Source organism: Leopardus geoffroyi, chromosome C3, assembly GCF_018350155.1.
Source record: "Leopardus geoffroyi isolate Oge1 chromosome C3, O.geoffroyi_Oge1_pat1.0, whole genome shotgun sequence".
NCBI classification, from domain to species: Eukaryota; Metazoa; Chordata; class Mammalia; order Carnivora; family Felidae; genus Leopardus; species Leopardus geoffroyi.
This window is the reverse complement of record NC_059338.1, coordinates 66,890,317-66,905,252: the sequence shown is the minus strand read 5'-3', so window position 1 is coordinate 66,905,252 and position 14,936 is coordinate 66,890,317. Positions and strand designations below refer to the sequence as shown.

Sequence of the window (14,936 nt, the reverse complement as noted above, 5' to 3'; positions counted from 1 at the left end):
GAGTAACGGCCAAAGCCCAGTCCTAAAGGGAAGGCGGAATTTGGCAATGCGGCCAGTCCCCTGCTACACAGTACCCCCCAAAGGGCCTTTTGCACGCCCATGAGAGCTGAATCGTCTCTTCAGAGGTCACTCCGGGAGGGCGAACAAGAACAGCAGGCAAAACGGGTGCCTTCAACCCCTGCGCGGGAAGGGGTCTCAGAGAGGAGCTCACACCCTCTTGGGGCAGCCCCGGTCACAGCCACCAGACCCGAAGGCAGGGTCTCGTGCAGACACGGGGAGCACGATGCCACCCCCGGGCAGGCCGGCACTGTGGGCTGGAAGGCGGCTCCGGGTTTGCCTGTCTGCCCGACCGGTTCAAACCTTGTTTTCTGTCCCCTAAATGTCACGGGTGTAACTGTCAAGGAGCCAGAGGGCTCGCCCACATTGGACAGTTCCTTTAAGGGCAGAAGCTTGGCTGGATTTCTGTTTCCACAGCACGCAGCGAGGTGCCTGGCATAGGGCGGATGCCTGGGAAATAAATGTCACGTGAAGATTTCCTTCGGGGCCCTCAAGGGGCAGGTGCAGGGCACGGGGCTCCAGGGCGGGCCTTGATGCTGAGGCACAGGGGATGGGAGCCTCTCCCCAAGGAGGGTACGGGTGCCCATGACCGCCAGGCTGGAAAGCGTGTACCCTTCCCCTTCCTTTTGCCTCTCCTGGACGCAGAGTGGGGCCTAGCTCAACCACACCTGGAAAAGACAGAGAGGCCCAGGGGACAGGCAGTGTTCACTCACAAGTGAACGGGTCACGACCCAACCCACCAGCAGCTGGAGGATGGAAAGGAAACTCTTCTCCTGGGCGGCCAATCCCGAAGTGAAGGCGCTGACGACTGAGGTCAGAGCAGGAAGAGGGAAGGCATCATCCGCAGGAGGTTCTGGAAGGCAGCACCCCCCCACCCCCCGACGAGGTAACCTCTCCCCGCTCAGCTCGGGCCCTGGCTTCTCCTCCTGCTGACTCAGGACTCACTCAGATGCCGACGGGTCTCCAGCGAGAGCCCTGAGAGGCGCCGGCTCTGTCACCCTGCTCGGATCTCTGGCTGCGGCACGGATGTGCTTAAAATTAAGAAGTCCGACCTTGGCGCCAATCTGGAGTCGGCTGCACCCTGCGACAACCGCCGGGGAGGGCTCAGGGAAGAGCTGCGGGGAAGGAAGAGTGCCCTCAATCCTCCTCGAGCTTCTCTCCCTCCTTCCATCCCCGCCCCCCGTGAAGACCGGCCTTGGCTTTCTAACAAGCAGACGATAAGGGCCCATCAGGCCAGGAGAGCCGGAAGGTCTCAGCCGAAAGGAAAGCACTCGGCGGCCCATTTGCCCAGAAGGAAATCTAACAGCCTGCACGGAGAGGGCTCAGATGCCCGCCGGGCTGCCTGCGTTTACGTCCTGGAATTTTCTCTGACGCCTGAGAAGTTATGCAGCCGCTCTGGGCCTCAGTTGACCCGCCTGCAGAAGAGCCACATTAACGGAGCTTCCCTCAGAGCCAGCCCGTAACAGAGTTCAACAGTTAGCCATTAACATCGTCACTGCCGGGGGGGCTCTCGGAGTGCCGCCCTTGCTGGGATCCTCCCCGCCGCAGCCCCCCGCCACCGCCCAGCCTCAGTAACTGAAAATCAGAACAATCAGTAGCACTTACTGTGCAGAACGGGGGGGCCCAGACGACAGTCAAGCGAGAAGAGGAAGGGAGCGACAAAGGGAAAAGCTGGAGATGTCAGAAGCCATTCACTATCTTGTAGAGATCCGTGTCTCGTCTCCTGGATCTCGGTTCGCCATCACCTAACGGCTTTTCCTTGGCCTCTGGGTGTTTAGATTACACGGGGCATTCATTGCATGTAGCACATAGCGCCTTGGGTAAGAAACCGAGGCGGGCAGGGTGGAAACAGGCTGTGTGGACGCAGATGGGGACAAGAGCTCTCGATAAGACCCAGCTGCTCAATCACACGGATTCTCCATGGAAATGCGGATCCTGCACGAATTTCACGTGCTCCTAATAACCCTCTTGCTCCGAAGCTAGCCACGCGGGGTCTGGGAACTGCAGGCGAGGTGCCCTGTTAGATAAGCCCGAGCTCCTGCTTTTGGAGGAACAGAACAGAATGCACAGACCCAAGAGGAGAATTTCTACAGGAACTGTGCAGGCTCGCACATCTTACTGACAACGGCTCTGCTTCAAGAAGTTGATTTTCGGGGCGTCTGGGTGGCTCAGTCGGTTAAGCGGCCGACTTCGGCTCAGGTCATGATCTCGCGGTCTGTGAGTTCGAGCCCCGCGTCGGGCTCTGTGCTGACAGCTCAGAGCCTGGAGCCTGTTTCAGATTCTGTGTCTCCCTCTCTCTGACCCTCCCCCGTTCATGCTCTGTCTCTGTCTCAAAAATAAATAAAATGTTAAAAAAAAAAAAAAAAGAAGTTGATTTTCCCCATCTTCTCCAAGGACCACACCGCTTAAGCTCCACAGATGAGCAGAGACCTGCTCACCACACTGTCAGTGTCGCAGGGAATAAATAGGAGGGATGGGATGGGAGCGCCTGGGGGCTCAGTCGGTTAAGTGTCCGACTCCCGCTCAGGTCATGATCTCACGGTTCATGGGTTCGAGCCCCCGTCGGGCTCTGTGCGGACCGCTCGGAGCCTGGAGCCTGCTTCGGATTCCGTGTCTCCCTCTCTCTCTCTCTCTCTCTCTCTGCCCCTCCCCCACCTGCACCCTGTCTCTTTCTCAACAAAAGTGAATAAACATTAAGAAAAATTTTAAATAGGAGGGATGGGGAGCCTTCCCCAAGCCCGCTGCTGATTGGGTCCGGAATGAACACACCTCAGGGGTTCCTCGCTAACCCACCCGGTAGGGATGACAGGGCTCAGTGTCACCACCACCCACTGAACAGCTTCTGCACGGAAACACTCCCCAGTTCTGCAGACCGGTCAGTACCAAGAGCCATTCCGCTCACCGACTGCTCCTTTATCAGAAACCCTCCTCTACCACTCCCTGCACACAGGGAGAGTCAGAAAAGGCAGCAAATGCTTCCCCAAACCCAGAGGACACGGACAGACAAGAACGGTACATCAGGTATGCTGGGCAGTGCAACTCCTTCCCCCACAGAAAGATCCACGCACGGCCCCGCTGTTTCACCCTGGCGAGGCCCCTCCAAGGACCACCTTCTGCTGGCCGCCTGTGTGCTTCCCAGGGCCTCGCTGGATCCGCCTGTCTGGGTCTCGGAGCCCAGCGGCGCTGGCTACACTCGCCCCGAGAACACAAGACACTCATGAACCCACGCGCGCACCCGGCAGGCGGTTGCAAAGACCCCGGAGCCGGGCCCCGCTCTCTGAGCCTGGACGAGACGGGCCCGGACGGGGAAGGTCGGTCCCAGCGGCCGCTGCGGCACTTTTCTGGGACTGTCCCTGACCCCAGCCTCAAGGAACTCTTTTACTCCTTCCGAATCTCACACCTCCCCCTCCGGTGCACGATCCACACGGACGCTGTCAAGGGAAACACCTCAGCTGGTGCCCCTGCGGGAGGTGACTTATTTTTACAGCAGTTAAGATACCGCAGCCAAACATGCCCTGTGTTTCTGCGAGAAGAGACAGAGAGAGGTCCGGGCAAGGGAGGGAGGCAGGTGCGCGCAATGCGCGAGGACACGCTGCGCGCGGAGCCTGAACTGTGCGCCGGGTCCCCAGCCCCACAGCGGCGGCCCTCAGCCCTCCCGGTGGCCGGGAACTGCAGGTCCGGGAACTCCGGCGCCCGGAAGGGCCTCTTCCCCGCGGGGCCACCGCCCGCGCCCACGCGTCTTAGACCCGCGCGCGGGGGGCCGCCTCCCGGCATGCTCGGCGGCGGAGCGCGCGTCCGCGCGGTCACGTGACGAGCGGCGGGGGCGGGGCGGTCACGTGACCGGGCGGGCCGCCACCGCCCGCCCGGAGGGGTCCCCGCGTCTCAGCCCGGGCCTGTGCACCCGGCGGCGCGGCTCCCCGCGGGGGGCTCACCGAGGGCGCGCGACGGGGGTGGTGGCCGGCAGCGAGGGCCCCGCGTGTCACCCCGCCACGTGGGCTGCCCGCCTGGGGCCCAGGGCTGACTTCTCAACCCGTCAGCTTCGGGGTCTTTCTCGGACCCCGCGGCTGCAGGCGCTGCTGCGCCCTCGCGTACGGCCCGATGCGCGCCCGAACCCCAGTGCCTGGTCCCTTCGGCTCGCACCTGTAGAGGGAGCTGGGTCTGCGCCCCAGTGTCAGGCTGCAGACCCGGAGGGGCCCAGGCCCCATGCTGTATGTCCAGACCCCAGGCTGCAGACCCAGGGAGGGCTAGGCCACATGCTGTCTGTCCAGACCCTGCTGTCTGTCCAGACTCCTGGCTGCAGACTGTGGGAAGGCCAGACTTCAATGCTGTCTGTCCAGACCCCTGGGAACGGGAATGTCTGATAATTCAGGCTTAGCCTGAAGTCAGCATTGTTTGCAGTATAATAAAAAGGGCGTGCTCAATGAATGAATAGAATAAACATGAACAGGGGCACCTGGGTGGCTCAGTTGGCTGAGTGTCTGACTCTTGATTTCGGCTCAGGTTACGATCTCAGTTTGTGGGACTGAACCCCAAGTTGGGCTCTGGGCTGACAGCATGGAGCCCACTTGGGATTCTCTCTTCCTCTCTCTCGGTGCCCTTCCCCTGCTCACGTGTGCGCGTGCACACGTGCGCACTCTCTCTCTCTGAAAATAAACATTTTTTTTTTATTTTTTATTTTTTATTTTTTTCAGGGGAAAGCGCGAACGCAGTCCCCCACTACCACAAATTATGCAGTCGAGTTTCCCACATTTGGGGAAATCGCAGGGGTCAGCACATCCGGAGTGCAATGGATAAGCCTCGCCCTGGGAAAACCACCTTCCTGATCATGGTATCTCCCCTGCCAGGTAAGTATTGAAAATAAACATTTTTAAAAAGTGTCTAATGTTCTGAGAAGCAGAACAGCTCCAGTGACTCTGGTAAAATCAGACCCAGAGGTTCCCTGCGCTCAGGTCACTGTCCACACAGCAGAATCATCCCAGACTCTCATAGAAGATTGAGGAGCTAATTCATTGATCGCTCACTCACCTCACATTTTACAGAAACACTCTGGCGGCGAGAAGGAGGGAAGAGATTGGGGAGACGTAAAACTGGGGTCCACAACGCTGGTTCTCTCCCTCCCGCCTCCTGTGTCCTGCCAACTTCCTGGGTCACATCGCTATTCAGAAGCACCTGAGTGCACATGGGCACCCATTCCTTCAGCCGCCAACTAGAAGGACTTGGGTCTGTGACGGCCTCCACCCCATCCCACGAGGCTGGGCTGGACTCGACGCTCGAGGTTGCGGGCATCTCCCCGCCAGCTACCGTGAAACCACGCCGAGAGTGTTCTCCTGCCCCTGAGAACAGATCTTGGAGCAGCTCCCTCTCAAACAGGTCACTTGAGGCTTTGAGGCACACCTGGGGGGCTCAGTCAGTCGAGCGTCTGACTCTTGATTTCGGCTCAGGACATGATCTCGCAGTTCATGGGATTGGGTCCCGCGTCGGGCTCTGCACTGATGGCACAGAGACTGCTTGGGATTCGCTCTCTCTCTTCACTCTCTGCCCCTCCCCAGCTTGTGCACGCATGCTCTCTATCTCTCTCTGTCTCTCAGAATAAATAAACATTAAAAAAAAAACACAGGTCATTTGAGGAATTTGAAAAGTCCCTGGGACTGAAGCAAATCGTCTTAAGCAAGCGCAGAGGTGCTGGGAAGGCACTGTGATCAAGCAGAAGAGATCTTCCGCCCTGTCTCCCAACTCCAGGAGCCCACCGACTCGCAAAACATCACCCCACCAGCCCGCTCTCTCTCCTTCCAAGCTGCAGAGGGCTAAGGGTGCCACCCGCGGGGAGTTGCCGGGAACATCTGGGCAGATGGTCCCCCTTGCCCTTCCTGGGCTGTGAAGGTCAAATGCATTCAGAAGCCCCCCACCCCACCAACCAGAAAGATTTCAAGAGTTTCAGGCAGAGGCAAGTACAAATATTTTTTAGCTTTATTTCCAAAGAGAGAGAGAGAGAGAGAGAATTCCAAGCAGGCTCTGTGCCATCAGCCCAGAGCCCGATGCGGGGCTCGAACTCATGAACCGTGAGATCATGACCTGAGCCCCGAAGCTGGATCGTCAACCAGCTGAGCCCCCCAGGTGCCCCAAGGCAGTATAAAATTTCTACAGAGTCAAGTGAAGGGGACGAACAGGGTGTCCGGAAGTTGAACTCAACCCCGCAAAATAACAAATAATAGAAAACAAGTAACAAATACCTGACAGTGAACCATTTGGGGCTGGACAGCTGTTTCCTCCGAGGAACTACACACACAGCTTCCTTTCGCAGCTCCCTTTCGCCTACTTCCATCCCCTGCTTCCTTGACGGGGAACTTTCTAGAACTTGCTGAAAGGGAGCTCAGGAGATCAACAAGTCTTTGGGTTCTAAACCTCCAGACTGCAGCTGAGGCTGGCTTCCAGCCATGGATGTCCTAAAGGGGCGTGCACGAGGGTTTGGGAAGCATGCATTTCCCCAGCGGGGAAGGAACACCACTTTCGAGCGCTTTCCAAAATGACACGAGACGCCAAAGGGGTGAAAATCCACCGATCTGGCCTAGCTCACAGAGGAGCCCCAGAAAACTCAACTGAGTGCTCCAGGTGACAGAGCAAATTATATGTCACCTTCTAAAGCTGGTTGGGGTCCGTGGGAGGAGGAAGGCACCACATGAGCTAACAGGCCTTTTCCCTTACTAATTACAAGGATTCCGTGAAGTTTCCAGCCGCCACTCTGTCTGGCTTTCTGGGCCTGGGTGTGTCGGTCGCCACTCTGTTGCCAAGGTGAGCAGATGGCCAGGAGACTGGGGGTGGCTGGGTCTGGCCAGGGGCCAGCTAACTAACACCCAGGCACCTGCTCTCAGCCGAATGCTATCTGGGAATTCAAAAACGGGTTTAAAAAAAAAACCCCTTCTGGGGCGCCTGGGTGGCTCAGTCAGTGGAGCGTCCGACTTCAGCTCAGGTCACAATCTCGCGGTCTGTGAGTTCGAGACCCACGTCGGGCTCTGGGCTGATGGCTCGGAGCCTGGAGCCTGCTTCCGATTCTGTGTCTCCCTCTCTCTCTGCCCCTCCCCCGTTCATGCTCTGTCTCTCTCTGTCTCAAAAATAAATAAACGTTAAAAAAAAAAAACACCCCTTCTTAGGGCGAGGCACAGTTCAGTCCTCTAAGAACCCATCACAAAGGTCGGCCGCATAAGAAAAATTAGTGAAAAACCATCTCCCGCGAGGACCGGATTGTCCCCGTGTTCAGGCCAGGATGATTACGAACAATCTCGAAAAGGGGAAAAGGAAAATTCTACCAGGATACGTCAGAAGGGCAGCATGGCTGCAAATAAAGTCGGATTTGAAGAGCAAACCACAGAAGAGAAAAATATTTGTAAATAGCCACTGAGAGCTCACCATGTAAAAACGCTATCAACACGGGCCATCACTTCTGCAGGGCATTTATACACTTGCTCCGTGGGGATAAAGCAGGAGTTTACAGAAGAGTAATTAAAGGCCATCATCACAAGGAAACACGGAGAGCCCCACTTGAAAACTAAAGGATCACAAATTTCAAACTTTAAGGCACGAGCCGTACCAAAAACAAAGCAAACCCAGTGGCGGCGGAGAAACCAAAGCACTGACTTTGCGGGTGGCTCTGTAATGGGTTCTGCGCACGCTCCTGGACCCCCGTCCGCCTCATCTGAAGAGGGATTGCTCAGCCCGAAGAGAAATCATTCACAGAAAGCCCCCAGAGCTGTGCCCGGTTCAGTGAGCGGCTATTACTATTACGTAATACTGTACCCACTGAAAATCACAAGCAGAGGACCTAGGTCAACGCACGAAACAGAATATGTGAGAGGTCATTACCACGATAAAATCAAAAGATAAAAACGAGCACGATCGGATTGCAGTTAATGCGAAACAAAATGACGCAGCTTATCAAAGACCCGAGTACACTTGGAATGAGTTAAATCGTCCCCTTGGCCATGGGTATCGTTAGATTCTCAGTAATATTTAAGTTTACGTTAAAAAAAAAATCACAAAGAACAGGGGCGCCTGGGAGGCTCAGTCGGTTAAGCATCCGACTCCGGCTCAGGTCGTGATCTCACGGTTGGTGAGTTCGAGCCCCGCGTGGGGCTGTGGGTCGACGGCGAGAGCCTGCTTGGGATTCTCTCTCAGTTTCCCATTTTGTGCAGCTGAGGGCTCCTTAACTAACAAGGCAAGGGTCCCAGGCAGGCCCCTCGGGTCTCTGAGCCTTATGGGTTGTGCCAGGATGTGTCACCGTGTCCCAGCCATGGAGAGAGCCCAGGGGCGGGGGCACAGGCCTAAGGACGGCTCCAGGTGACATGGCGAGCCGGTGACAGCACTGGGCAGCAGGGCGCCAGACGTCTGGCCCCTTAATAGGGGACCCCCTGGCCACCAGCACTCCCATTTCCGGAGTGCCACGTCTCACAAAGGCTGTGACAGAACTGCCCTCTGGAGCAGGCTTCCAGAAGAGGTACAGGACAGCAGGCTCAGTTTGAGTTGCAGATAAACAACGAGTCACGTTTTGGTATAAACATGTCCCATATGGGAGGCTTTCTGTGCTTCTGGTCCAGCTGTCTCTCCTCTCTGCCAGGTACCAGACCAGGGACAAGGGCCTCTCTGCCCCCTCGGCATCCGGGCTGCCCTGGGTGTGTCTGGCCCCACGAGGTCTCCGAGGATTCTGGAAAGGTCTAGCATGAGTTTTACAGCCATAAACAGGACGTGGCCGATACTGGAAATGCAGAGGGGGAGTGGGCATCCCTGGGGCCCTGGGAGGGTTGGGAACGGTTCACGGTGGCCCCTGACATCCAACGTCCCCCAAGGAATGTCTCAGATGAAGCAGAGGATATGATGTCTACCCTGTCTCAGAATGAAACCCCCAAGACCGTCAACAAGCCACAGAAAGCAGCAGTGAGGGAGGGGCCCTAGCCCTCGTCTGTCCACTGTCTACAGCCACCTTATGTGAGGCCACGCTGGGCTCAGTCTTCCTCCAGCAGGCCACGCGTGGTCCCCCAGACCGAGACCAAGGCCAAGGCCAAGGCCAAGGCCAAGGTCTGTTGAAGGTGCTTGGTGTGGCACCATCCACCTGCTCACAAACAACCCCTTAGTGAGCTTGGCCTGTGATACGGGTCTCATTTCCTGGAAATGTCCCATCTGCTGTCCCTCCAGTGTCCTGCCCAGAACTGGTCCCTGTGAAGAAACCGCTCACCGACCGTGGAAGATTCATGACCGACCGGCCACAACCTTCAGCCAAGTCCCAGCGAAAGACAGACTTCCCTCCCCTGGCCCCCTCTCACCCCCATCTGCTGCCTCCTGTCAAAGGTGCTGTGCTAACAGGTGATGCTAGAAAAGCAGCTTGGGTTGGGTGGGGGGAGGGGGGTGGGCTGGCGACCTCGACCCCTGGGAGGACCGCAGGGAGGGGACATGCAGAACCTCCGATGGCGGCTGTGATCCCTTTTGGTCAGCTGCCTTTGTTCTTTGCAGAGACGCGGAGAAAACTAACCAGAAGCGGCAGGAAAGAAGGAAGCGAGCAGAGCCCACGACACGATCCACAGGGCTTTGTGTGAAAGCGACACAGTGCGGCACCCCAAAAAGGAGGGGGAAAACAAGGCGAGAGGGCCACGAAAGGTAATGAAATATAAATCTCTCTTCTGCAGTCGCTCTCCCAACCTGATCTACTCGCTTCTTTACTCTCTGATGTCTCCGGGGGAATCAGACCCTCCGGGGACCCAGAGGCCTCCTCCCCGCGACTCTGGCGGGGGGGGGGGGGGGGGCGTCTCCCCTTTCCCTCTCAGAACCGGCTCATTGTGTGGCTCCGCCAGCCTGGGGTGTGGACGGAAGTCACATCCCGGCTGGGGACACCAGCACACCAGCAGCAGGGACTCTGGGCCCACATGAGCAGTTGCTGGGGGGCAGGGAAAGGGAGGCCGGCTGGGGCCTGAGCCCCCGGGGGACTCAGGCTCCATTGTGTCACTGGGCTTCATCTACAAAACACACACTCAAAGAGAGAATGATTAAGAATTTCAAGAGGGGAGTGTGGGGGGAGCCTGGGTGGCTCAGTAGGTTAAGCATCTGACTTGGGCTCAGGTCGTGATCTCCTGGCTCATGAGTTCGAGCCCTGCATGGGTCTCAGTGCTGACAGCTCAGAGCCTGGAGCCTGCCTCCGATCTGCTGTCCCCCTCTCTCACTGCCCCTCCTCTGCTCATTCTCTCTCTCTCTCTCTCAAAAATAAACATAAAAAAAAGAATTCCAAGACCATGGTTTCAGAGCATTAAGGCCACGACTGTGGGAGCGAAGGGCCCCGGGCTGTGCTGGTCACACGCCCAGGACACAGTCCTGAGGTAACTAACGGTGCTCATTAAGAGAGAAGGAGGAATGAAAAGAAAAAAAAAAAAAGCACAAAAGTTCCTCCTGTTAAGTGAGGGTGCCCGGGGGCTCATTAACATAGGATGAAATATTTAACTTTTGTCACTTAAAAAAATTAGGCCCAGGGGCGCCTGGGTGGCTCAGTCGGTTAAAGCGTCCGACTTCAGCTCAAGTCACGATCTCGCGGTCCGTGAGTTCGAGCCCCGCGTCGGGCTCTGGGCTGATGGCTCAGAGCCTGGAGCCTGTTTCCGATTCTGTGTCTCCCTCTCTCTCTGCCCCTGCCCCGTTCATGCTCTGTCTCTCTCTGTCTCAAAAATAAATAAAACGTTAAAAAAAAAATTAAAAAAAAAAAATTAGGCCCACGCTCTCTCCAAGCTGACAAGACAGTTCCCAGTTGGACGTCCACCGTCTGCCCCCCCAGTACCCATCCCCAGAATCCCTGAACTCGACTTGACATCCTCTCGAGATTCTGCCAAAGTAAAACACTTCTCGCAGCGGTTCCCCAACCGGAAACAGTCACCTGCTCGGACCCTGGAGTGTGTCTGGAAGTGGGGGGAGGGGGCGCACAGTGGTGGCGGGGGGGGGGGGTTCCCACTGGCAAAGGGCACCCCGGGGCCAGAGAGGCTGAATGACCTGAGGGCACTGGGCAGCCCCAAATAAAGAAGGTAAATTCCCAAATGCCAATCATGCCCCACTTGGAAAAACTGCACAGTGAAGTCACCAGTAACGAGATTAAATGGAAACCTACCATCTAGACCCACTCTCACTTGTCACGTCCCTGAACAACAGAAATCCCTCGTGACTGCTGTCCGTGGTCCCTTCGAGGTCTGAGCCGAACCTACTAGGGTGTCTGCCCCACCACCATCTCCCCCTCACCCAGAGGCGAGAAGGGGAAGGAGGGGCTTTCCCTGCAGTCTGGGACCCCGCTGTTCCCCCCACCGTCGGTTAGGGGGACCCCACTTGTGGGAGGGGGATGTCTGTCGAGACATCCTTATTTCTCCTCCCTCTGCCCAAGCAGGCCCACAACAGACCTTCCTGCGGCGGGGGGGTGGGGAATGTTCAGTCTCCCACAGAGAGGTGTCGTCTCCCCCCCCCCCCCCCACCGTCGGCCTGGCCCCAGGGGTCTGGGAGGAGGGCTCCAGGAAATCTCACGGTGGCATGCAGTGAAGCCACCAGGGTGGAAACTTAGCAAGAGTGAGATAATGGCCTTGGTTTTATATATAGCACCTGTGTCTTCCGGAGACCTCAGAGCACAGGGTAAGAGCAGGGTGAACCTTCTACCGCCCCGAGGGGTAGGCCGCCCTTCTCGGAGCCCGGGGCCTCTTGCCTCTTGCGGGGAACTGTCAGGTCCCGGTGAGGTCCACACCAGACTGGAGTCCCGCCCTCCCGGCCACCGTGGGCACGGACCCGAAGCCGGGGCGAGCGAGGGGGAAGCAGGTGTTTAGGGCAGCCCCACGCTCGGGGTGCAGTGGGGAAAGGCAGTGGAGAGGGCCCAGCCACAATGCCACCGCTGGGGCCTCCTTTACCGAAACAAATTCCCAGAGCGGGCACATGTGCGAGGCTTCCCGCTCAGCTGAATGCAGCATGCCCATTCTGCAGCTGACAAAGTAAAGGTGTTGCAGGCACCGGGGTCACGGTCGAGGGAGCGCTGGGCTGGGGGGAAGGGCAGCTGGCCCTGCCCTGGCCCTGCGTCCGGCAGCCTGACCTTCAGGTCCAGCCCTCCGTTCAGGCTCCCCTTCCGGTCTTACGTGCGCTGGTCCTGCACAGCCTGCCGAAGCTTCTAGAAGGACTACATCGCTTTGCTGCCCTCAGAGTGAGAAGAGAACAACGGTACGGGCTGGGGGGGTGGCGGTGAAAAATGTTACAGAGCCACCGGTGCATCACAGGTGCCCCTGAGAACCCGACGGAGGAGGGGGGCATACACACAACCGGCTGAGGCGCCCGGCAGCAAACCGCGGGCTGCTGGTGACACTCCCCTGTCTGCACACCCTTCGGCGGCAGCCCCCCCACTGGGGGCGGCACATGCGTGCACACTCCACCCACCACACGTATGCACACACTCACACACGTGCATGCACACTCATGCACATGACCGCACACACACCCATGCACACCTACACCCACACCTGTGCACACACTCATACATGCGCGTGTGCACACACTCACACACGAATGCACACGCCCACACCCATACACACATGCACACTCATACAAATGTGTGCACACCCCATACACATGGGATGCACACACCTATACCCACCCACCCATGTGCACATATTCATACATCTATGCATGCACACACATGGGTGCACGTACACACACCCACACACGCGCATGCACACTCACACACATGGGCGCACACACCTACACCCACTCATACATGCACACACACGAATGCACACCATGCACACACTCATACACACACATATACACCCATGCACACGCACACACCTATACCCACACACATGCATACGTTCATACACATGTGTGTGCACTCACACACACGAACGCACACACCTGCACACCCTCATACACATGCGGATACACACACCTACACCCACCCATCCCATGTGCACACATTCATACACATGTACATGTACACACACATGCATGCACACTCATACACACGTGTGCACACACGCATGAGCGCGGACATGTGCATGCTCACACCTACATCCACACCCATACACAGACCCACACACACCCATACACACCCACGCCCACGTGTGCACACACTCATACACATGTGCGCACACACTTACACCCACGTACATGCAGGCATACGCCTACACCCACACCCATCCACACGCGTGTGTGCTCCAGCAAGACCCCAGGGGTGATGGGACTCTGGACTTAGCCAGCTGTCCTGGGCTCTTCCCGTCTCTGGAATGCCCCCTACCTCCCCGTTCCCAGATGGTGACTAATCTTGTCCACCCATACCCTCCCCCCGACACACACTTCTCTCCAACCCACTTGCCCCGGCTCCCTACACACCAGGGTGAAAAACAATCCACAAATAGAGTGGAAACCAGGTTTGGAGAGAGCACGTCACCGGGGAGGGACGTGGCCACCGGCTGCTATTTTTATTTCCATTTTTCCGAGACCTCTGTGCCCCCTGTCGAGGGGTGACAAGGGCTGAATCCTCCCCACAGGTTTCCGGTTTTCTCCCATTTTAGAGTCACCGCAGCCAGGCTCTGTCTCTATCTCCCCTCTCCAGGGCCTGGGACACAGTCGCGGTCTGAATGAGTTCCTAACAAGGAAAACACTCCTGGTTTTATAGAGAATTTGTTCAGGCTTTTGGAGAGCATCCGGGATGCCCTCGGTCAGGACTGCTCACACCCAGCGTGATCACACTCTTCCATCTCAAAAATCTATGGTTCGCAAAGGCTACCAGCTTGCTCGACACTTGACTTGGGCTCGAAAGCTGTTCTGTTTCCTCCAGTAACGGTGGGAGAAAGCCTCCTGGGGTCCAGATAAACACCTGTATCCTGATCAACCACTCCCCCCTCACGGACGCTAGCCACTGGATCCAGGTCGTGTCGACACGAACGCTTTCTCCCACGCCCAACGTTGTAACTCTCAAAATGAGGGCCCATGACCCGATCCTAACCCGATGAGGGCCTCTTTGACTTTTTCGGGGAACTAACACTTTGTGGAATCCTGATGGTCTAATTCTCTCTTTTCGTTCAACAGTCTCTCACTGAGCTTGGCAATAGGCCATTCCCTGAAGCCAAGCTAGGAGGCCGTCAGAGACATGGCAAGGTGCCCACGCTCACACGGCCCAGGTACCCGCCTTGGACATCAGCGCCGTCCCCCAGGTCTTTCCCGTTCTTGTCCTGGACACGTGGTAGGACTCGATGCCCTGCCCCCTTCACATTAGGGGAGGACACCACACTTGCTTGGCCAACGAAGTATGAGCAGAAGTGACGCGTGCTACTGCTCTGAGCCAGAACGTCACTCGCCATAGTCTCGTTCTCTCTGCCGCGGTGACCAGCCACGCTCCGGAGAGTGGCTGCGCCATCGGCCTGGGGCTCAGAGTGAGGACACCACGCAGCAGAGCCCACGGCTGACCCAGACCGGGTGTGCAGGAGGCCCAAGAAAGAAACCTTGGTGGTTTCACACCGCAGCTTGTGGGGCTGTTTGTTACGCCCGCAGAGCCTCACCTGTCCTGACCGATGCAAACCGGTGCTTGAAAACGTTCCATAGCTGCTGTGAACCTGCTTGCTGCTTGAAAGGAAGGAACGAGAAAACAGCAAGAGGGACGGAAGCGGAGGGTCCACAGCAAACTTACTATCTGTCTGTCATTCCTTAAATCTGCCTTGTCTTCTCACGCTCTCCTGCTTGTAGGCCTGTGTCCTTCTGCTCCGGAGATGGTTCCCTTTCTCTGCCTGGGTGAACTCCCTCAAACTGCCACCAAATCCCAGAGCACCGTCTCTGGGGGTTCTCCTCCCGACAACCTCTGCTTCCAGCAGGACTGTGGATGGACTCGCCCTCCGCGC

General features: G+C 57.3%; 1 protein-coding gene and 1 non-coding gene across 2 annotated transcripts in view; both read right to left on the bottom strand.

Moving 5' to 3' along the window:
- ITPKB (inositol-trisphosphate 3-kinase B) overlaps positions 1-14,936 on the bottom strand; it is an 89,989-nt gene that overhangs the window by 53,655 nt on the left and 21,398 nt on the right. The gene's annotated exons all lie outside the window — the stretch shown is intronic.
- Positions 4,746-4,909, bottom strand: LOC123587127. Its single transcript, XR_006707181.1, has one exon. It is a non-coding gene; the product is annotated as a U1 spliceosomal RNA (small nuclear RNA).